The sequence below is a fragment of the Terrapene carolina genome, unplaced genomic scaffold (genome assembly GCF_002925995.2).
Source record: "Terrapene carolina triunguis isolate 2854851 unplaced genomic scaffold, T_m_triunguis-2.0 Scaffold231, whole genome shotgun sequence".
Taxonomy (NCBI): Eukaryota; Metazoa; Chordata; order Testudines; family Emydidae; genus Terrapene; species Terrapene triunguis.
Window position 1 is genome coordinate 6386491 of NW_020664582.1, and position 24505 is coordinate 6410995.

At 41.7% G+C, this 24505-nt stretch overlaps 1 protein-coding gene across 6 annotated transcripts in view; it reads left to right on the forward strand.

Annotated features, from left to right (window-relative positions):
- AUTS2 (activator of transcription and developmental regulator AUTS2) overlaps positions 1-24505 on the forward strand; it is a 962448-nt gene that overhangs the window by 412794 nt on the left and 525149 nt on the right. The window lies entirely within an intron of this gene.

A 24505-nucleotide genomic window follows, 5' to 3' on the forward strand; every position in this document is an offset into this window, starting at 1 on the left:
AAAAAAAAAAAGCCGCGATCGGCGGCGGCAGTTCAGCGGCAGGTCCTTCGCTCCTAGAGGGAGTAAGGGACCTGCCGCCCCCGAATTGCCGCAGGTGCTGCCCCTCTCCCTTGGCCGCCCCAAGCACCTGCTTGTTAAGCTGGTGCCTGGAGCCGGTCCTGCCAATGCTGCAAAGATTTATGCATGTGCTAAACTTTACCCACTGTGAGTAGCGCCATTGACTTCAATGTGATTACTCACCGTATGTAAAGTTAAGCACATTTTTACAGGATTGGTGTCCTTCTCTGTAAGTAACATCCACTTTGGACCAGTGGGTGGGATACTGTGACTGTTGTGGTTACTATTTTCCATTAAATATCTTTGCAACGCACACCATCTCTTCTCAGACCTGGATGCCCGTCAGGTTGGCAGGTCTGCTGAAAGGGCTTGTCATCCTGAGAAGGTTTTCAAGTACCCTTATAAATCTGAAGAGGGAGTTACAGGCACTTAAAGTATTTGCTAATGGAAACTCTAGCTAAGGCAGCATCTTCAATAATATGTGGAATCAGCATGCCCTCTAAAAAAAATAAAATAAAATAATGCTGTAGCCTTTATTAGCTGGGCGTGAGGAAAAGGTTGGCGCCAATAAAAATAGCTCTGTAATGATTAACAGGGGCCCAGTATAATTTAAGATATTCTTTACAGTTTATAAATACGGACTCATAAAAAGCGTAGCTACAAGGAAACTGTGACTTTAAGTCATTAGAAGCCCAGTGGTTTGATAAAATAACAGGAAACAGACAATTTATTATGAGCAGTCTCGGTAGCTCAGGATTATCTATAAAACTTTTATGGCCCTCCCCAAGTGGCAAGAGGCCATAAAACTTGCCTGAATGAGGGACTTGTTAATTTACTTGTTAAAGCAAATTAAAAATTTATAAGCGCTTTTAGGTAAATGAGATCTTCTTTCATTGCTGCCCTTGTGGGGCCCAGGAGTCCTGGGAGAGGGAGGAAGTGGTTGTGCTCGAACATCACAGCAGAACAATAAAAGCTATTAAATTGTTTCAGTTTATTACTATAGAGCCGAGCAGCTGTTGCCATGGTTTGCTGTGGGATACCAGGGGCTGCCAGCATGGCATTTCAGTGGCTTTAAAAAGAATGCAATAACTCCACCTTTCACCCACATCAACAGTTTTCTTACATCTCTCATTCTTCCCTCTCTCTGTTGTACTTAGAGTTTTTAGTGTCATTCTTGTACATGTCATACGGATATGGGCATCATCTTTATTCTTCCTCTTCTGGCTGTTATTGAAATGGGTGTTCAGACACCAAACAGCCATGTATAATATCCCATTTCATCTGATCTCCTAGCTGGTACAGTAACACAAAGTAGTCGTCTCCTCTTTCCAGTGCAACCAGTTGTAAGTAAATGCAACAGTAAATTAAAGGGGTGTATCAAGGAAAGAACCACCTTCTAACATTGTTGGGCCTCTTTGAGCTAGCTTTCAAAATGGATTCTAGAAGTATTTTTTTCGATATCGCTTGAACATCGGCCAGTTAAACTAAATGAATTCCAGCTGGTAGTACCATCTTCAGCTGAAGTTTTGTCCTTGAAGCTGCAATGTGCAGACAACTTGTTCTGAAATAAACCCATAGTGCTTGGCGCTTAGTTCTACATTTAGCAAAATACCTTCTTCATCTGAAGTTTTGGATGAGAAAAGATCTAATTCAGGCTGCACTTGAACCTACCAAGGTTTCTCTAAAACCTTTCTTCTTTATGCTGCTTTCTCCCTTTCACTCTATGCATCCGAAGAAGTGAGGTTTTTACTCACGAAAGCTCATGTCAAATAAATCTGTTAGTCTTTAAGGTGCCACCAGATTCCTTGTTGTTTTTGTAGATACAGACTAACACGGCTACCCCCTGATACTTGTCTCCCTTGTAGCTCTTTCTCCTTTGCTCTGGCAGTATCTTTTACAGAGCTAGTATTGTTTATATAGTGCATTAATTATACTCCAAGTGCGGACCCAGAGGCCTACATTCAGAGAGTTGGTGCTCAGCACCTCAGAAGTTGGGCATTGAAAAACAGGCCTCCAAAATCAGTCACTTTTGAAAATGGTAGGCCATGTCTCACTTAATTTTGGACTAATCCAATAAGTAGTGTTGACGTTACATGAATTTTTAATGGGTACAGCTGATCTCCTCCTCCAGAAGAGACCAGGGTATGATCCTGTGAGATGCTGAGAATCCACAATTTGCATATGCTGCAGTAGGAGTTGTGGTTACTCCAAAACTTCAAAATCATGCCCCTAAATCCTTATTTCCCTCAAGGCTGAGTCCTGCAGTTTGAGGCAGATACTAGCAGGATCTCCTTGCTGTCACACTGGTAGAGCTTACAATCTCATGGAATTCAAATACAGCAATAGTGATGCGCTGGTACTTCCATAGCAGTGTAGTTCCATAATAAAGGTTTCATGGAAAAAATTAAGCCATAAAAGTATATTTTTGTAGTGTTCAAAGATTATAGCCAGGCACTTGAAGCATAAAAAGTGTGAAAGTCAGATTTTAATATTGTGCTCCCCTCAGTAAGTAAAGTGTCTGACATTTAAAATTAAGGCACAGTCTCTGGGGTATATTAATGTGAGTTGCAAGACTAACTCCCAGTATATTACTTTTAATGAATGCATATTTGTCTATACCAGTTATTGCCAGTTGGAAAGGGATCATAAAAAAGACTGTGGTATCTTCCTAGAAACTGGTCCAACCTTATTACATTGCATGAACAATGAGTAGTACATGGTGAGATTTCCAAAGGGGTCAAAGCTTTTTGACTTTAAGTGGCAGCCGAGTGCCCAGTTGTGTTAGGCACTTTTGAAACACCCTCCCTAGTGTTTAAACTGATGTGATTACAATGAATTTCAAGTCACGCATGTAGTCTTTAATGTATTTCCATACTGAGCTACTGTTTTAGGACTGAGTCTGAGAACACTGATTTCAAATGCTCAGCGCTGCCCAGAATCAGGTCCTTATATGGTACCAGACATTCTTCTGCAAATCCCATAATTAAGAACCAAAACAAAGAGCATTCCTTATTCATACCCTACTGTGGAGACAGGGGCAAGCTTTGGAACAAGCTTTACCCTGACTTTTTACAGGTTTCTGCATACTACATTATATTACTTTATCGGGCATATTTATATAGTTACAGGGAAACTTACTGCAAGCATTTCTTAAACTAGTACTAAATACCATACCTTACAAGGTCTGAATTCAGCCTAAAGATTATAGTCAAACCTGTATGGAAGCTTATCAGTGGTACAATGAGATGGTCCTATTAACATGGCCAGCAGCAAGTTAAGTCTTGGTGAGGCTTTCATCGAGAAACAGATTAATTTTGAGGAGGTGTTCATCCATGTTAGATTGCAAGGGGAAGGAACTCTTACATTGCCTTTGTATGATGGCTAGCAGACTGTGAACTCAATTTTCGTTGGGCCTCTGGACTCTACTGCAATACCAATAATAAATAATAATGAATGGAGAAACTTTGCAAAGTTATTACTATTGAAGTGGATAAAGTGTTCTCCATTCAGAAATGGGTAAACCTTGAATACTTGTGGCAGGGTATTCATCTTGAAATGGAATGACAGAAGCTACTGGATTTAGTGTTTTTCACACAGGAGTTAGTCTAGTTGTCGGTTATTGTGTTCATTGAAATCCTTTACTGCTGGTGTTGGTCTGGCCAAGTTTTAACAAAAGAAAGAAAAAAAAAAAGCTGCTTGACAATGGAGTATCTTGACACATTGTATCAGATAGAGGAAGTTGGTATTAGACAAAATCCTCTTGTAGCAGCATCTGGGCTCAAGTCTCCCTTCCACATTTTCTCAAAATAAGAATCAAGTATCAGGTTTGGTCTCCTATGATCAGGGGTTAGTCCAGGAAACACAAAATATGAAGTGAAAAATAACAAAATTAGTGGCTGATCTATTTTATTTGTCCTTGTTCCCATAAAAGTTGTTGCCAACAGCTTTGAATTGCTTTTCTTCCTTTTTTAAAAAAATTAAGAGTTTGCCTACAGTTTAGCTACTTCTTATTTTCCTCTCTTGTCTTCTTCTGGCATGTTAAAATTTCTGAACTATCTTGCAGGAAGTGAGTAACACTTTTTTTTTTTAAAGGGTCTTAGTGATATTCAATGGTATTCACCCTGCAGGCCAGGAAATTCCTTGCGGCAAGACGGGGGGCAAGGGGGAGAATTTTAAGGATCCATGGCTATGTGCTGTGATCCAGATTAATGACCTGTGGTTAAGTCCCAGGGGAAAGCAATTGAAGATGGAAAAACCAACTTGCTGACTGCACACAGATGCTGGGAGAGAAATTGGATTTGACGTGTTGTGACCATGTGTTTCACATAGAGACTGTTGGTCATGCAGCAAATCCTCAAGACTAGGTTGCCCCCCTTGGAATGTACCCACTTATGCCCAAGGAAACAACTCTTAAAAGGCAAAGAACAGAGTCCTTCTATTGATGTTCTTTCCCAAAACCACAAAACTAGTATGGCCAAGATTAAAAAAGTTGCCTGAAGTTAGGTTCCCAAAGCCATATTTAGACATCTGAACTAGTGGCCTGATTTTTCCAAAAAGCTGAACGCATGTCAGCTCCCACTGAAATCAATGTGACTTCCTGGGTACTCATCTTATTCGAAAACCAGGCCACTTATTTAGGTGCCTACATATTTATTTATATTTAATGAAATATGAGCCTGCTGTTGGAATCTATCAGGGAATGTGTCTGTATTTATTCACCTATTTATTTATTTACATGGTTTGTTCGCCCCCGCCCCCCGACAGTTAGGCAATGGTGGAAAATATTGAAAAATGTCATTCTTTTCAATATCCTTAGGGCATAGTGAGTGACTTCGATAAGCTTCATTTAAATCATAATCTGCCATTGTATTTCAAATGGTTGAAGATCTGCAGAAGATTTTTCAGTACTTCTAAATTATGTACCTGATTAAGATATGCATGAATTAGATGGCTTGGTTTCTGCGGTTAGAAGATTTTTTTAAGATATATATCAACTGGTTTCCGAGTGGATAGGTCTTTGATTAATACCACCCAATGTTTTTATCACACATGAGAAAAGGGAACATAAATTAGAAGCTCATAAATATAGGATTCAAGTTGCCTTTGAAGAACTTTGTTTCAATATGGTTTGCATCAGAATGTCTTCGTTGGCTTTAAAAAAAAATTGGTTTTGGCTAAACTGAAACTAATAGCTATACCACAATATTATAAATTAGTATTTTTATTCTTCTGAAGAGCTACATAAAAGGGGCAGCAGATCTGCAAGGGGTTAATACATATGGTCCAAAAGAAAATGTAATTAGAAAATGAGTTCCTTTTTAAAATCCCTACTATATGTGCACATCAAAGCCATCATAGGAGTAAATTTATGTCTGATAGTGTGGACGGTTTCAATGCACACTGGCAAAATATCATGCTGATTGCTGATTGAAAACAGTTGTTAATTCTCTACTTCACTAAATTCAGAGTGGAAAAACTTTCCTTAATAAAGAACAGATTGAAGAGAACCAAGACCTTACTGTGTGGAAATTAATGGCAGATGCATATACTGGTAGTTAAAATGTTTCATTAGATGTTAATGTCTTGCTGTGTTTTTAATTGTTCAGAAATTAGCCTCTAGAATATTAAAACCATCTGTTTGTTATCATGATGAAACAGAATACTTAAATAGTTATTAATTTTGTGGGCTTTTTTTCCTTGTCTGCAAAACTTTGATCTGTTGAGATTTCAGGGAATGCTGGATGCAGAAGTGAAAAACAATTTTAAAACACCTCAGTGCCAAAATATCTGCATTTGATGCCTGCCACCCATATTTTGCATGCCTGCTTTCTTTCACAAATTATTGTTCTCCAGGGACAAGTTGACATATTTTAGTGCATGGTGGGAGTGTGCCAAAGCTTGCTGAGCCTGTATAATGGTTGATTTAAACTGTAATATGGAACACTCTCACATGCTGATGCCTTATTTTTAGGTCTTGTGGGTCATTTTAAAGACCAAATATTTCCATGCATGGAAGGGATTCAGTGTGGATTCACCAATGAGGGCCTTTAATCTCCTTCAGTACCAAATAGTTACCTTTTATTTCTTTGTGTTAGTCTCTGTTTAAAATAAATAGCAAAAAATGGGGAGCTTATAGGTGCTGATTCAGGTAAACATTCCTGTTCAGGATGGCACATAAGCACATGCTTAACTTTATGCTTAGGTGCTTAAAGTTAAGCATATGCTTATATTCCATCCTGAAGAGAGATGGATTTAAGCAAGTCTTAAGTGAATTTCTATATTCAGCCCATAGTCTTTATGTATCATACTATGCTTTATGAGGAGAGGAATACAGTTCAAAATACATTTTTAAATGTATACACAACTTAAAAGTGGAAATTTATTCAATGCCTAATAGTACTTAGAAAGCTATTAACATTATCTTTGCAGTGATTTTTGATCTTTTCCTGAATAAGCAATTTAAATTCTGAAATGCCAGAATGGGGATTAGTTAAACTAACCATAGTTTGATAATCTCCCATTTTATAATTATTTCACCTATCTAAAAATAATGACAACAGAAAGAAAAACAATAATTTCTTAAACTATATATGAGATTTTCAAGAAGTAAAGGCATAATATGATTCTTAAAACATATGGAAGAGAACCAAATTATAATAATTATGACTATGGGGTACATGAATTCAATGATGAAAAATTACTGTAGAAGCTAAATTTTCAAATTACAGTTTACTAGAATATGCACAATTACAGTTAGGTTTCTGTGTGCATTAAACAATTTTAAAACCAAACAATCCACTCCTGCTGAAAATAGAATAATAGAAACAGTTAAATGTTGTCTGGAAAGGACTTAGAGAGGTCATCTAGTCCAGCCCCCTGCACTGAGGTAGGACCAAGTATACTTAGACAATCCCTGATCTCCGTTTTATAGTTAGAACGTTTTTCCTAATATCTAACATAAATCTCCAATGCTTCAGATCAAGCCCATTCTTTCTTGTCCTGCCTTTAGTGGATGTGGAGAAAAATTGATCAAAGTCATCTTTTAACAGACCTTAACATATCTGAAGATTAGCACCCCCCTCAGTAGTCTTTTCTCAGGACTGAAGATGCCCAGTTTAACCTTTCCTCATAAGTCAGGTTTTCTAAATCTTTTATCATTTTTGTTCCTTGTTTTTCTCTGGACTCTCTCCAGTTTGTCCACATCTCTCCTAAAGTGTGACACCCAGAACTGGACACAGTACTTGAGCTGAAACCTTACCGGTGCCAAATAGAATGGGACAAGTACCTTCTGTGACTTACATATGGTATTCCTGTTAATACACCTCAGAATATTAGCCTTTTTCACAACTACATCATGCTGTTGATTCATATTCAGTTTTTGATCCACTATAACACCAGATCCCTTTCAGAAGTACTGCTGACTAGCCACTTATTCTCCATTTGTAACTCTGCATTTGATTTTTCATTCCTAAATTGTGCTTTGCACTTTCTTCACTGAATTTCATATTGTTGAATTCAGACCAAGTCTCCAATTTGTCAGGATCTTTTTTAATTCTCATCCTTTCCTCCAAAGTGCTTGTGACTTCTTCCAGTTTGGTGTCATCTGTAAATTTTATAAGCATACCCCTCCAGTTTATTATCCAAGTCACGAATGAAAATATTGAATAGTACTGGACCCAGGACTGATCCTTGTGGGATCCCACTAGATACTTCCCTCCAGCTTGATAGCAAATCATTGGCAGCTATTCTTTTAATATGGTCTTTCAACCAGTTTTGCACCCACCTTATAATGGTGAAACATGGTGTTTTGTTTGAAGGAGGATAATGTCTATTCACAGACTATGAACCTGCAGGACATCTGAAACCAAATCTCCTCCATCAGTGCTATTGAATACAGCTTGTTAGGAATTTCTCAATGAAACTCTTTTTTGTTGGAAAGAGCCAGTTCATTAAAACTGAAACTTTCAGTGGAAATGTATGAGTTTCAACAAAACTTTCATTGAGGAGGTTTCTCAGGTTCAGGATGGAATGTTGAGAGAGAGACACCAAGACCCCCACCATAGAAAAGTAAGTAGTCTGAATTAAACAGAACAGGGAGTTGAACCTGTGTCTCCTGCATTCCTGCTGTGTGCCCAAACCACCAGGCTATTGGCTTTTTTGGGATGGATGTGTCTTTCTTATTTTGAGTGAAAATTTCTCATTTTATCTTGAAATTTCATTCCACTGTAGAACAAAAATAAATTTAGTAACCTCAGATGTTTCTGAAAAACAAAATTCTTGTTTACCAGCCAGCTCCACTATTGAATGGTTTCAAAGGTAAATTGATTCTTGCGCCACATATAGGTTTGTTGCGCTCCTCATCGTTTGCTTCTCTTTTGTGTTTAAAGGCCAGAAGGTTTTACAGTCTTATTCTGGCTGACAACGTTAATAACTGTGCTTGGCTTCCACAACTCCAACATGGTACAGAACGTGATTTCTTTTTCTTTTCTCTTTGTTCTTTATAAAGGAGTTCAGGTTATTAAAATTCTAAGAAATTCTTATTGAACTGAATAAACAGTGATGATACACCTGGTTTGTAATACACTTCTGGTAGATATGTGTTAAGTATGTCCTATATTCACAAAACAGATACCACAGCTTCCACTGTACAAACTTCCTCAGTTTCTTTTTTTATATGCATAAACCTTCACCTAGATGGACCATCTTTAAGAGATGAAGGGTTATTAGATTTCTCTGTCCATATAGAGTCTGATTCAGCATACATTGAACTCAGTGGAAAAAATCCAATTGACTTCTATGGGCATTGGATTATGGCCTGACTCCTTGTCTCTGTCGAGACTGCCAGCAAAAGGGTTAATAATATCAGCTGGTGCAGTGATTTTGTGGACAACGAAGCTTGCTCTGGACTTGAACTGAGGCAACTAACTTATCAAATTGATCAAACAGTAAACTATCTTTGGTCAGTGCTGACAAGGGCCAGGCTCCAAGGTGTGCTATGAGATTTCTTGACATTTGCAAATACCAGAAATCATCATTTCCATTGGCAATAATAGTCCAAGGTGAAAGTACAATGCTGTAAAATGTGTTGCATTGTTTCTCATTGTTTCCATTTTTCCAATCCAGCTCTAGTCATTACTAAAATGCTTACCCAGAGAAAGGTTTAACAAGACCTAAAGAAGTAAAAACAGTTTTTAGAAGTTCCACTGAAATAAATGTGAAAATCATTTTAATACACTGTAAGCTGACATGACTGACGACAAATGCTCTACCCTTATTTAAAGAAACAAAACTGAAAGTGCTAAATCTTGCTTATGTAACAATAGCTTCTGTAATAATTCTGTAATTTCGCTCTTAGAAGTTAAGATTTTGATTATAACAATGAGGCTTAATGTTGCTTAGAATCAAGAAAGAAAGCTTTATATCAGAGACATTTTTATTAATAATAATAATACCTAGCTTTCGTCTGAGGATCTGAAAGCCATTTACAATACTGTTAGCCCCAATTTACTGATGAAAAAACTAAGGTAGAGAAATGTTAAGTGACCTGTCAAAATAGCAAGCAGGTCAGTGTTTGAATAAGAATAGAATTCAGGAGTCTTGACAGCTGGTGTTCAGTTAACTTGTCCAGCACTGCCCAGAAAGGATCCAGAACTGTGCAGTGGAGACCCACCCATACACTCGGGGTATTAGGACTCAGGCAACACCTCCACTCCGCTGCCCCCCCACCCCCTTCCCCACACCTCCCCTCACCTCAGCTGCAGGGCGGAGCCAGCCAGCTTGTAGGGGCAGAAGCAGCCAAAGCAGAAATCTTGGGTCTTCTGGAAATGTGAGGAACTTTCTACAGTTTTGGCTGGCCTGTCTCTGCCCTGTGCCAAATGGCTGTTTGGGCCAATCCTCCAGCTCCCCCTTCCTCACAGTCTCTTCACTTCAGCTTCATTCCAGCCCTGCCCCTCTTACCCTCTTCTCCCCTGTCCTGCCCCCCTCACTCCTTTCCTTTCCCTTCCCTTCCATTTACCTGATCCCCCTCCCTCCTAACTAAACCCACCCAAAGTAAATAAATCCATGTAGAAATAACATGCCATTTGCTGTCATCATCATCCTCTTCCCCCCACCCTGTGTCAGCCTTATCTATTTAGATTTAGGGCTAGTCTACATAAGAATTGCTACAGCGGCGCAGCTGCAGAGAGAGAGAGAGAGCACTCGCCCATCCGCGTACTAAATCCACCTCTGCAATAGGCGGTAGCTATGTGGGCAAGAGAAGCTCTCCACCAGCATAGTGCTGTCCACACTGGCGCGTAGGTCAGTGTAACTTGCATTGCTATGGGGTGGCTTTTTCACTCCCTGAGCTACATACGTTATAGCAACGTAAGTGCTAGCGTGTACAAGCCATTAGATTGAAACTCTTCAGGACAAGGACTTTCTGCTACTCTGTGTTTGGATAACGCCGAGCGCAATAGGGCCCAGTTCTTGGCTGGCCCTTAGGCACTGCCGTAATAAACATGTCCAATAAAATAAGAAAACAGGCTATTTTGTTCTAACAGATTGCCTGTAAAGAAGGGTGGAGTGGATAGTAGATAAGCACTTGACAGCTTGCCATCTAGCAGAAGCTAATCCACATTTAAAGCAATTTAAAGGAGGGTTCCTCCCTTTGCTTTTCTCCTGAGCCATTTTGTGATAACTAACTCCTCCTCTTCATCTCTAAATTCATCTCCACATCAATGACAGTGCTAATGAATTCTGATGGTTTAGTCCCTTCCCTTCTGTGCTCCTTCAGTTAGACTCTTCTTTGCCAGACATTTTAGCTTCCCCTTCTTGCTAACAAATTGAAAATCTATTATTCAACATGTGGAAAAATACATATATACAGATATTATAGAATATGAAGTTGTACTTCTATGGTTCCTCTCTCTTGCCTTCACATTATTAAATTATAAAGAAATACTGTCATCCTAGTCTCTTAGCCAAGTCATAGAGTGTGAGCAGAGTTATGGTTCCCTTGATAAATTGCAAAGCATTATTAAGTTTTGCTCTTTGGACTGAAAGTATTGGCCTGAAAGGACATCAACCGCAGTCACATTGCTCTCGATTGCTGCTTAATTGCTGCTTGTTTGTGTTAGAGATCATGTGGTTTGATTGATCTTGCCCTGCATTTGTCATTATAGTTACAACATCCTAGTTTTCTCCTTGTACCTAGACCACAGGATGACTTTTAAATCCTGAATAATTTATGTGGCTGGCCAGTTAAATGGCTGAAAATAGTATTATATATTTAAGCCAATAGCTCAACCTTGAAATCATCATTTATGCAACCAAGGCATTAAATATTTATTTGGGGCTTATGTTGAAATATGAAATAGCAGAGCTTTTTAGACCTTTTTTTTTTTAAAGTAAACAATGGCAAACATCTGAGGCTCCATCCATGAATACTGATTTCCCCCCCTCCTCTTTATTATTTTTTTTTCCTCCCAATTTTTTAATGATCAGAATTCCATGTTTATGGTTTTCACTAAAAAATGAGCCACCATTCAGCAAGCACAGGCTTAATTTTAAGTTAAGTTGAGACAGCTCAGTGGTTTGAGCATTGGCCTGCTAAACCCAGGCTTGTGAGTTCAATCATTGAGGGGGCCACTTAGGGGTCTGGGGCAAAATCAGTACTTGGTCTTGCTAGTGAAGGCAGGGGGCTGGACTCGATGACCTTTCGGGGTCCCTTCCAGTTCTATGAAATAGGTATATCTCTATATATAGAGAGATAATATATAAGTATATTATATATTATAGTCTTATTCCATTCTTATTTTAGATAAACTTCAATGGAGCAGCTCACATACTTAGGTACTTGCTTGAAGACCTTGCTGAGTCAGGAACTTATCACCGATCAGGTGCAGCACAGAGAGCGGAAATACAAGCTTCCCCGCACGTTCCTGCCAGTGGGCCTCAAGAGGAGGCCCTCTCTTTTCAGGAGAGGATAGTTCAGTCACTTTTCTGTGCCTATTTAATTTTGGTGTCTACTGAGACTGCCATTTAGTGCTAATTGTGATTAAGTAAAATTTTCAAAAGCATTCAAGTGGCTTAGGAGCCAAAATCTCATCATCTTACCTTGGGACTTGAATAAAATTTTCACAAATGACTGTCACCCCTGCTGGTGACATGTACATCTGCATTAGGGATTTGTCTGGGACTTATCAACCTACTCTACAGAGGCAAGCAGACAGTTCTAAAGCCCTGGTGTCATTAGGCTTTATGACCCTGGCCTGTTTGTTTCTGTGCCATCATGATTAATTTTTACCTTCCTAGATCCTTGCATTCCTCCAGTAGCTTGTACATTTCACAGTCAACCAGAGACCAAGCTGTTTCTCCCTATTGAGTGGTATGTCAGACACTTCTTGCTAAATGGGATGGTATGTCTTTCTCTTCTCTTTTTCAATATTTTATATAGCTGTAGATAGACTCTCAGTAAAGAATTTGGGGTTTGCTCATTCTTTGCTGGATAATGCAGCCAAAAAGCTCAACATCTCTCAGAGATGTCAAATACGTCTGGAATAGGGTCTCCGGGAAAGTGGTACACCATCACTATAAATACTTAAAGGAAGGGTTGATAAAACTCTAGTGAGAGAGAAGTAGAGGATAGTCCTGGAAAATGGCAAATGCTCAGAAATAGGCCTTTCTTGTGTTCCATGTGTTGGTGAAATCTCTGCTATGTGGTGATCCTCTACACTTCTAAATTTTGCATGGCAGAGGACTATAAAGATACTCCTACGTGAAAACCCCCACAACCAACATGGAGAGAATGCATTGCTATTTATTGAATGTTCACATGCACCTGTTAGAAGACCCTGTTCACGTTGCAATGAGCTTACAGTTGAGTTTGGGCGCGCACACAAGATAAACAGATAGCATGTCTATAGGCAAGATTACCAGCAGATGTAAACTGACATCGCTCTATTAAAGCAGATACAGAACCCAAGTCTATATGGATATAGATACATATAAAAAATACACACAACAATTGACAGTACACATGTGAGGTGCTAGAGTAAGTTTGCATTATTTGTCATTGAGAGGCTTCTTGGAGGAACCGTGTTTGGTGAGGGATTTGAAGGAAGACGACAAGGAGTTTGGCACATAAGCAGAAGGAGAGGTAGAATAGAAAAAGGTTCAACACGGAGTGTGAGAGAAGTATTTAAAGGAGGAGAAAGATTCCGTCCTGATCCTCACAACTTTGGTTGGCTCCTTGCAGATGGGTTGGACCTTAGTAATCTTTTTTTTCTTGCCCTGCTGTCTGAGATTCTGTGACTTATAGAAGCTGGTTGGAGAGAATGATGGGTATAATTGAGTGCTTTGCAAGATTGTAATTGTAAAGGCCATATTTCTGCAAAGGGTCAGAAAAAGTCTTTTTTTTTTTCTTTTGCAATTCAGCTTTTAAAGTATACTGAAATATGCTTCATTTATTACAACTGCCAGCAGCTTTCTGTTTCCTATCTTTATTTTAACAGGTGCCAGAGTACCGAACAAGTCTTTTACACTTTATATGTTGCATATAGTATCTATGAGTCTAAGACTCCATTTCGAGGTGTTTATCCCAGGTTTAACTTTGATTTCTGTATAAACTATTACAGAAAAGAAAAAAACAAAAAAATGGGCTCCATTCTCTGTGAACTTAGATAAAATAGAGCTACTTCAAAGCGTCTTTGCCTGGACACATACAAATACATCTCAAACCAGATAATGAAGGAAAAAGGCGGAAAGAATGCATGCCAGCTCCTGTTGTTTGTTGTTATGGTTGGTTTTTTAAGGCAAGTGCACCATTTACCCTACCTCCTGACTTCTGCTGCTGTCACTGTAAGAAGAACACAATCAGAACACTTAATTCACCTTTTTGACTTGGCTTCTCAGCATAACACTAGCAGAGAAAGAGACAAATTTTCTGCTGGTGTAAATAGATGCATCTCCATTGATTTCAATGGAGTTTTGCTCCCCAAACCTTACTTATCAAGTAAGAGCAATTCAGATCAGGCCAAAAGAGAACCGGAAATGACACTTATTTTAAACTAGAAACATAGTCACTTCTGTATCCATTTGATATTGTTTTATAGCTATAGTGACAACCTCAATTAGATCTACATACGTTATTGTGGGGATGGAGGAAGGAAAACTATTTGTATATACATAATCTTGTAATTTTTTCAGTAAAAGGAGTTTGGAGAGGGGGGAGAAACTACTTAAATAATACCCCAACAAAAATCAGGAATGGAACACAGTAAGAGATGAAATCTTCACTTTGATTATTAAATTGAATTTTGTGTATTTGTTTAAATAATCAATTTTTAAGCCCCTTGATCAGAGGCTTTTGGAAACTTAGTTTTTCCTCCTCCTAGCACATGAAGATCAATCACCTCGGAGCATGTGGTGACACCACTGGCAGAAAATGTATTGGCAAAGCCTTTCAGGGCATCAAAAACGGCAACATTACAACCATCCACATGTGATGATTATGTTGAACCTGGTCTCCTGTTGTAACCAGACTGTTCCTGTTCTGACAAATGCTGATGAATAAATCATGAATCCACATTATGACCTTCCCAGCTATTCTCCTTATGATCAGAAGAAGAGGATTTTCACTTCCTGGCTAGGCTGGTGATCTAGTGGAAGCTTGGGGGATCCAGTGGGGTTGGGTCCAAGTTTGAGCCCGGGAACTGTTGCTCATTCCCCTGGCTCACTTGAAATAAAGCCTCTTGGGATCCCAAATAAGGAAAAAATACAATATAACTTCTTGAAGATGCCTGAGTGCTGCTTGTGACCAAAGCTCGCATGATCAGTGTCTTGCTTGAGCGTAGGCTGTTGCTGTGGGCCCCCAAAGAAGGGTGCAATGATGTCCTTGGATGTGGTGCTCACTATGGTTATGATCTCAATAAAAACACGCTGCTGTAGTGCACTTGGCATTTGGCTATATCTTTTGAGACCTGCTGGAAACATAAGGCAGGTGTAGAATGCACTTGTAATGGAAATTTACACTTGGAGACACTGGACACCAGTGCCCCATGAGCTGCATTGGCTGCATGCTGGCATCTGGGGTGGAATTCGAGGTGTTCGTTCTTAACCCACACAGTACTAAATGGTTTGTGCTCCAGAGCCCTAAGAGACCGCCTTTTTCTTCCGCCTGAACTCAGCACCTGAGCTGCAGCTCCACAGGCCTAAATGGAAAGGGAACTGCCAGCTGGGTATTCTCTGTGAAGTTCCCTGACTATGGAACACACTTCCAGCCTCTTGATCAGCCAGAGCCAGATTTGTTATCTCAAGGATTTAGTGCAAGGCTGACCTGTTTTTTGTTTACTTGCCAAGCATGTCTGGAAGGAGCATCTCGATTAGTGGCTCTTAAACGTTTGTATTGGTGACCCCTTTCACACAGCAATCCTATGAGTGCGACCCCCTTCTAAATTACTTTTTTTTAAATGTTTAACACTGTTATAAATGCTGGAGGCAAAGCGGGGTTTGGGGGTGGAGCCTGAGAGCTCATGACCCCCTTGTGTAATAACGTCATGACTCCCTGAGGGGTCATGACCCCTAGTTTGAGAACCCCTGGTCTAGATGGCCTTGGGGGTAGCATGTGGATTTATTATTATTTTATTTTTTGTATTACAGTAGCACACAGAGACCCAGACTTGTTTTATGTGGGGACAGATATTATTGTTGGCCTTTAACAAATAATAATAATCAGGATAAACTATTGCTAATTGAATGTATACATATCCATTTTATTACACAGACAGTGCTCACCCAGCTAGAGGTTGGATCACAAAGAGTTTTGGATTCTCTTGTCCTTACGAAAGCGGTGTAAATAAAGAGTGACAGGCAGAAATGAGAGCCTAATTCCACTCCTTGCAGGAAGGTTATTCTATCCCTTGGGAAGCAGGTGTCCTCTTCTAAGGCTCTGGTAAAGGCTTAGCATGCTGAGTGCACTATAATGGGTAGAAGTGTTGTTATTCCTAGTTTAAAAGTACAATGTAGTGAAATAATCCTTTAATTCCATATGATGCAGAAACTCAGGCAGTTCGGAACTATACCATAGCCTAGATGTAGAGCTGCCAAATGGTATGGGGTGGCAATAAATCAACAAAAAATAGCTCAGAAGAGCAGCATGAGGGTGGTTTTGACACATCCCATAAGCTCTGTGAAAAAGGCTTTCGCTTAATTCTCAGTAGATTTATTTACTTTGCTTTTTGTTACCTACTAACCAGCCATCCGCATTATGGATTTCTATAAAGTGGCATAGGCCCAGATTTTTAAAGCTATTTGGGTGGGGGTGGGGGGGTGCTCAGTGCCACAACACCTACAGATTTGAGAGCCTAAATCTCTTTTTCATTTAGGCACTTAGGGGCCTAAATTCCATCAAGTCCATTTAGATTCACAAGTGCCTAAGTCCATTTGGGAAAGAGATTTAGGCTCCAAAATTGATTAGGCACAGTGGCACTGAGCACTGCGATGCTTAAATACCTTTAAAAACCTCTGCCTAAGGGAGCTAGCAGAATAGACTGGTGACTTCCTAGGATGTTGCTATCTGTTCTTTGGCACGCTCATTCTTTCTGCCTCCTCCCCTATCATGATTATCTCCATTGTCCTGCCCAGAGGCAAAGAAACCAACATGGATCCATGTTTTTATGAGTTTTCCCAAATAATATTTTATGGTTTGCCCTCTTGTGTCCATGCATCATTTCTGAGATGCCTGACTAATATAGTATCTACAGTCCTATGCCTCTATAAATACCGTAAAGGCTGTGCAATTAGGTCAGCTTTTGCCTTTAATGTATATCAACCTTTATCTTCAACATAGAAATCTAGTAGATAAATATACTGAATAATGCAGAGCTTAATTCTTTGTGGGTGATGTTGGGTATTTAGGTTGCTCTTTGACTCGCATGGATTTAAGTGCTCCATTATCTCATAGGTGTGCACACAACTTGCATTGATGTTCATGATGCTTGCATGCAAAAATCCCTTCATACCCAGAATCTCCTTTGTGTTTCTATGTCATCCAGCGTTATCTGCAATCCATTCCTCTTCTGTTTCTCCAGCACTTATTACAGTGTCACTAAGAGAGAGCGGTTGTACATTTCTCTCCTTGTATTCATTTTGGAAACTATAGGTTTATTCAGAAACCTAGCAATTTTTGGTCAGTTTCTTTGTGATTTGACCGTGCGTTCAAACCTCAACTAATCTCTCTGTTTTTCTCTCATCTATTGATACAGTAACTAACTGACACTGTCAGACCGCCCTTGCTGAGAGCCAAACTCAATATCTTTATAACTCCCTGCGTGCCCCTCAGCAGTTTCCGCTCTGCATGTTCCTCACACTAAGCTCCACAGTAGCTCATGTCTTACTGATCATATTTCTGATTCTGCTGACAAGCAGCTCAGTGCCTTTGACCAAACTTAAGTTCTCCTAAGATAGTATCTTTAGAATGTGCTGATGGGAACTCGGGGATGGGCGGGAGGGGACCAACAACAAAAAACAGGTGGGTGTCTTGTTTTTTTTTTTTTTTTTTTTTCATTTTAATGACAACATTTCCTCAAGTATTTTGTCTGAGGGTGCAGGCGTATTACTTGTATTACAGGGTCACTGTTCTGGGTACTGTACAGACACAGAGTAAGAGACAGTCCTTTCTCCAAAGATCTTATAGTCTAAATAGTAGACCAGGCAGAAAGGGTGGGAGAAAAGATGTGATGGTATCCTCATTTGGCAGAGAGATGAGAGGCACGGACAATTTAAGGTCACCCAAGAAGACTATATGATGTAAAAATTGAACCCAGATCTCCTAAGTCCCAGTCCAGGGACTTAACCACAAGACCTCTCTCTCTTTTTTTCTAATTTTTCTTCTCATTTATCTTTCTTTGATTAAGAGTTATTTTTAATAGAAAAATGCAGGTACCTGGTGGGAAAAAAATATTTGACCTTCAGTACCAACCCCTTATTACTGACGACACTAAACATCACCAACGGGAAAGTTTTAAAACTGCAAATGTGTTTTCCAACATGTGATCCCCATGTTACTCAATTGGGCAAATAAAACTAGAGTACTCACTTTCACTTTCTGTGTGTATTCAGTCTCACTTTCTGGTCTCTGTACACTAGCACAATTCTGTATTACTTGGGTTTCTAACGGTGCTGGAGTATGATTAAATTGTGAAACAATCCCAAGTCCTCATTGCTGGCATTTTTGGATCATGAAAGCATTTGTTAGATTTTGTGTAAACCCACATGGCCATATTCTGAAGCATTGGTAAGGAGCCAAAAGATGCTAGTTGCAAACCCTTGCCCGATCATTGTCCAGCTCAGCAGCAGGTTAGGTTCCCAGTGTAGTTTAGTCTGGAGGCTGCTATAAACTGCGTGCCAGCTGTTACTGGCCTGCAGTGGGAATTATTGTAGGAGAGACTCACATAGGGGGCCCTTTTCCCTGGCTCGTCCCCTGCACTAGATCCCAGGAGAGGAATGGTATAGGATCAATCGTAGTTCCTGTGCGCCACCTAACTATTGACTAGGCTGTTTTGTGCTAGCAAAGCAGTGATCCAAGCTTATCCAGAATGCATGAGTGGCGGATATAATAGGCCAGGAGAGGCTAAGACTCCCCTGGCGCAGTCGCTGCCACCCTGCTGTCGGACGCCTGGCGGCCCTGCCTGTGCCCTGCCTCTTCCTGTCCATGCTCCACCCTGTCTCGCTGAGTCTCTCCTCTCCACACACACACACACACCCCCAGAGGTCCCTGCCACTTGCTGTGTTCCTCCTCTCCTCTACCCCCCCCCCGCGAGGCTCCCCACACCTGCCATGTCCCTCCTCTCCTCTACCCCCCGCGAGGCTCCCCACACCTGCCATGTCCCTCCTCTCCTCATCCCCCTCCCCCGTGAGGCCCACGGTTGCTCTGTCCCTGTGGGCAGTTGAGGCCTCGCGGGGAAGAGATGGGAGGAAAGGAGGGACGGGGCGAGCGGCGGGGAGGAAAGGAGGGACGGGGCGAGCGGCGGGGAGGAGAGGGGAGGAAAGGAGGAATGGGGCGAGCGGCGGGGAGGAGAGGGGAGGAAAGGAGGGACGCGGTGAACGGCAGGGAGGAAAGGAGGGACGGGGCGAGCGGCGGGGAGGAGAGGGGAGGAAAGGAGGGACGGGGCGAGCGGCGGGGAGGAGAGGGGAGAAAAGGAGGGACGCGGTGAGCGGACTGAGCAGGGAGGGGGCGGGACCTGGGGCAGAAGAGGCGGGGCTGTGGGCAGAAGAAGCGGGACCAGGAACTTGCCCCCCCCCCCCCCCCCCCGGGGAAGGTTCAGCCGCCGCCCATGCCAGAATAGCTGGGGATCTAGCCTTTTATTTGCAGTCCTTTTTACTAGGATTATGTTACTGCAGTTTCTCTTTAACTTTGACCAGCTGAATCTGTGTGAATAGAATGTAGTGAGAGATTGCTTGTCCATTTAAACTGTCCTCACATGCATGGGCATGTGTAAGTTTAAGTGTCTTTAAAGAAGGTATTGGGCCAATTTTTATCTTTTTTTTCTGTACAGTTTGATACTTTCTTATTCCTTTTTGGAATAAAAGGGAAACCCACAGCAGTCTGGCATGAGAAAATCTCTGCTTGGAAAAACAAAGGAAAATGGGGAGAAATGAGAAATCTTAACCTGGACTTGCTTCTGAGTTTGCTCTACAGTCTACACAATTCACTTTGTTCGTCCTGAGTTCTGGGCTCAGATATCTCGGCCATATCCTCTGACTTTCTGTAAATTGTGTCTGGAAAAATGACACCTGCTGGGCTTCTCTTCTCTCCCTGTAACTAGCTGGAACTCACCACCTAATGGGAGAACTATAAAAAGGAGCAGTGCTGCTAACTAATTCTTGAAAGCTGCGCACCAAATAAATCAAGTTTCTGCTGAGCCCTGCGGTGACGGGAGTTTGTTAGGTCTTCAGCAAGAGCAATGAAAACAATGATCAAAAATTATTAAAGATGGTTAACCAGCATAATTAGATCAGAATCCCAATGACTGAAGGACCTATTGACCATACAATCTGGCAGAGAAAAAAGATGGCTTCCTGCAACAATGAAAACATGCTGCTGCTTTTATTACTGGGTTTATATTCACACAGTGTTTTGAGTTTTTATTTTAAGCTATTCTGTACATTTTCTTCTCTGTGAAGAGAACTAAGTGCAGGTGCTGAAAGAGGAAAGCTGCTGCTATAGTTAGAAGCTCTGATGATTAAATAGTGAGACAGGAAAATATTTATTAAATCAAATAGATATCGAAAACTCTGGTATAAAAATATGTGAAAAACTGCTGCTAAAAAAAAATCTTCAAGCCTCAGTAACAGAGTTGTTCCACCACCGAGCAGCTGTTGACACAATACCGAGTCAGTGAAAGTAGATCTATTTTCCTGAGGGTGGTTGAATTTTAAAGCCGGGGCCATAACATTACAGTACATCTTGGTGATAGATAAGATCTATGAATTATATATGAAGGATTAGACCTCTTGAATTAGTTATGACCCCAAAAACAGATCCATTAGATCTGTCTGATAAGGCATTACGTTTGCAATAATGTTCTGTTTAGCTGAGATTTTATGGCTTAGCCATGGTACTTACTTTAGTTAGGATAATACGTTATAAACATTTATCTCAGCTTTTTTCTTTTCCTTTTTTAAATTTTTCAGCTGCTAGAGCAGGAGTGAGCAAACTACGGCCCGTGGGCTGTTTTAAGCCATTTTAAGTTGTCCCGTGAGCTCCCGCTGGGGAGCAGGGTCTGGGGCTTGCCCCGCTGCGGCGCTCCAGCTGGCGCGCCGGGTTAGGGGCCGCACCATGCAGTTCCCGGAAGCCGCGGCATGGCCCTGATCCAGGGTGCAGGGTTGGAGGCCGCACCACACGGCTCCCCGAAGCAGCGGCATGGCCCCGCTCCGGTGCTCTAGCAGGGTCGGGGGCCGCTCCACGCGAAGGGACATGCCGCTGCTTCTGGGAGCTGCTTGAGGTAAGCGCTGCTTGGAGCGTGCACCCCTGAGCCTCTCCCCAAGCCCCAGACTCCCTCCCCAGACCCCCCTCCCACTCGCCAAACCCCTCAATCCCAGCCCGGAGCACCCTCCTGCATCCCAAACCTCTCATCCCCAGCCCCACCCCAGAGCCCGCACCCCCAACTAGAGCCCTCACTCCCTCCCACACCCGAACCACAATTTTATGAGCATTCATGGCCCACCATACAATTTCTGTTCCCCGATGTGACGCTCAGGCCAAAGAGTTTGCCCACCCCCATGATAGAGGGACCCAAGAGCTTCCTTTTTTTAGCCAATGCAAAGAGATTGAGCATATGGTGAGGCAGGAACTGTGGATATTAGGGAGGTCTGACAGAGCTTCTGGAACATTCATCTCTTATGCGCATCCATCCTTGCTTCAGCTAGGTGTTTTTCCACAGAGAACTCTAACCGCTACCCCACATTGATTGAGAGCGTTTCTGGCCTCCAGAGCCCAGCTAGCTTGTCTTTAGAGGATATGAAATAATTTCTTCTTTGTGGATAGGGATTATGGAAAGTGTTTTTTTTTTTTTTTTTTTTTTCCTAATTCTCCTTCTCCCCACAGTCCCATAACCTCGGTCTGCACACACACAGTCACGAGTCTGCACCGGGAGGCCACTGCTGTTCCTGACCCATTCAGTCTATGTTCCATTGTAAAGAGTGTGATGTGGAGTATCTCAACTGAGTGAAATCATGGCAGCTATGTGCATTTCTACTCCCTGAGGATCTGCCCCCAAAACTTTCTTACAGGTCTAGCAGTTTGGCTCATGAGGGGATACCACAGGCCTGATAAATGAATGCACACAAGCCACCCAATTGGTAGTGGGCTGTGGTACAAATAAGTGAGCCCTAGGTGACTGCTGAAAAGGTTCTGAATTTCCTAGGATAAATGTGGATGCTGCACTTTTATATTTTAAATGGTCTGTGAATAGGGTTCCCGGGTATCCAGTTGGTGGCGCAGCGGGGCTAAGGCATGCTCCCTGCCCGGCTCCGTGCAGCTCCCGGGAAGCTGCCTGCACGTGTTTCCAGCTTGGGGGCAGCCACAGGGGCTCTGCACGCTGCCCCCACACCAAGTGCTGGCTCCGCAGCTCCCATTGGCTGGGAACCACAGTGGGCAGGGGCAGTGTGCAGAGCCCCCGTGGCCGCCCTTCCCCTTAGGAGCCAGAGGGACATGCCGGCCGTTTTCCCGGGAGCTGCCTGAGGTAAGCACCACCCAGAGCCCACACCCCTCATGTGCCCCTGCCCCAGCCCTGAGCCCCCTCCGGTACCCAAACTCCCTCCTGGAGCCTACACCCACACCCCCAGCCTGGAGCCCCCTCCTGCACTCTGGACCCACCCCAGAGCCCTCACCCCTCTGACACCCCAACCGTCTGTCCCAGCCCAGTGAAAATGAATTAGCGAGGGTGCGGGAGAGTGAGCGACAGGAGGAGGAGTGAGTGGGGGGTAGGGCCTCAGAGAAGGGGCATGACCTCAGAAAAGAGGCAGGGCAAGGGTATTAGATTTTCTGCAATTTGAAAGTTGGCAACCCTATCTGTGAAGAACTGTTTAAGAACAATGTCCAGCTCTAAACTAGCACCTTTCAGCCAAGGGTCTCAAAGCACTTTCAAAGGAGGTGAAGCATCATTATCCCCATTTAACAGTTGAGGAAATTAAGGCACAGAGGTGAAGTGATTCATTTAAGATTACATACTAGGGCATTGACAGAGCTGGGCATTGGCATAGATACCAGGGCCTTCCCCCTCTCTGCACCCCTCTCCCTGGTCCACCGGACTACCTTTCTTTTAGCAAGAACAAAATACATTCTTCTAGTGTCTTGGGGTATGAGCTTCTTGATGTGCATACTTTTAAAGGAGTTTAAATAAACTGTGTAAAAAACCAGTTGTCTCAGAATACAGCTGAAGAGAAGGTAAGATTGAAGGTGAGTTGCCTTCATAGCAGGAAATACAAGTTGCAGAGTGCCTACTTTTCCTTGCAGTTTATTCTTGACCAAATTGTGTGTGTGTGTGAGAGAGAGAGAGAGCGAGCGCGAGGGGGATAGTGACACTCTACTACTAGGACACAAGTTCCAAGATGCTTCATGCATTCAGGTGGTAAACCCATGAGGGGAGGGGAGGAGAAGAGAGTAAGTGTGTGTGTGTGTGTGTGTGTGTGTGTGTGAGAGAGAGAGAGAGAGAGTGTGTGCATGTGTGTGGGGAAAAGCTTGCAGCATGCTTTGTAGGGCAAATAGACCAGAAATAAAAAAGCAGAGAAAAGTGAATAAAGTAAAAGAATAAGAGCTTGGACTGGTTGACAAGATGTAGTTCTGTGAACTGAGACATTTTGATTTCTGCTGCTGAAACTGATAGGGGCTGGAAATGCTGTGGTTCTCAGCTCCTGTATGGACAAGACAGAACAGTAGTGTTCATGGTATACTCCAGAAAGCACAATGAAACAATGGAGAACTCCTTGGACAGATTTATAAATATTTGTGCTCAGAGGATAATTCCCAATAAAGAATGTATCCAAGGACTTTTGAAAATCCCATCTTTAGATTTTGTTTTGCTATTCATGGAATACCTGTGAGAAGATCACAATCGCCTTGAATTTATTCATTAGTAGAAAGAATTAGATGAGTTGTTTTGCTAATTATTTATAGTTGATTCTGCATACCTCTATGCCAATATTTGGTATTCGTTCTTGAACTGTTGCAAGGTTGTGATTTGGTCTGATAAATCCCATAGTATTCTTCCTACATGCACTTCTGGTGCAAAATACTCTGATATGTTAATTTAAAATTCAGTTTCCATATATACACACGGCTTTGAAATTTGTCTTCTACAAATATTCATGCCAGTAGAACTCAGTCACACAAATGTTCACAGAAAATAATGCAAAAGGGCAGAAGCAAATTATTTCATAAAATCGAGCAAATGGTAGTGAAATGTAGATAAATAGAAACCTGTTTTGTCAGTATTCACTCAGTTCTACTAATTATATCATGTTTAGACAGCAGTCTAGCTGCATTAATACTCTGAGTGTTTAACTTCTACAATCTACAGCATCCAAAGGCAGTACTTGTTCTCAGACACACAGAAAGAATGGGGACTTTTTTAACCTCCAAGGTTTATCATTTATAGATTTATTTGAAACACAAGAAAAATATGGAAGCTGACAAATAGATCATGTTGGTCTATGAATATATAGAACAGCCAAGAAGCTTTTATGGAACTAAGTAAAGAATTTACGCTCCAATCCTGCAAAACATCCCCATAGTGAAGATCATGACCTCCCTAAAGTGTCTTCAGTTGATCTTAGATCCTCAGTTGATCTTACTAAATTAGGCATTGATGGTGCACATGCTTAGTCGGGGGTGGTAACTTTATGAAAACAAGCAGTCTCAGTGGTGCGAGTAACTTTATTTATGTGGCTCAATGTTTTCAGGTTCAAA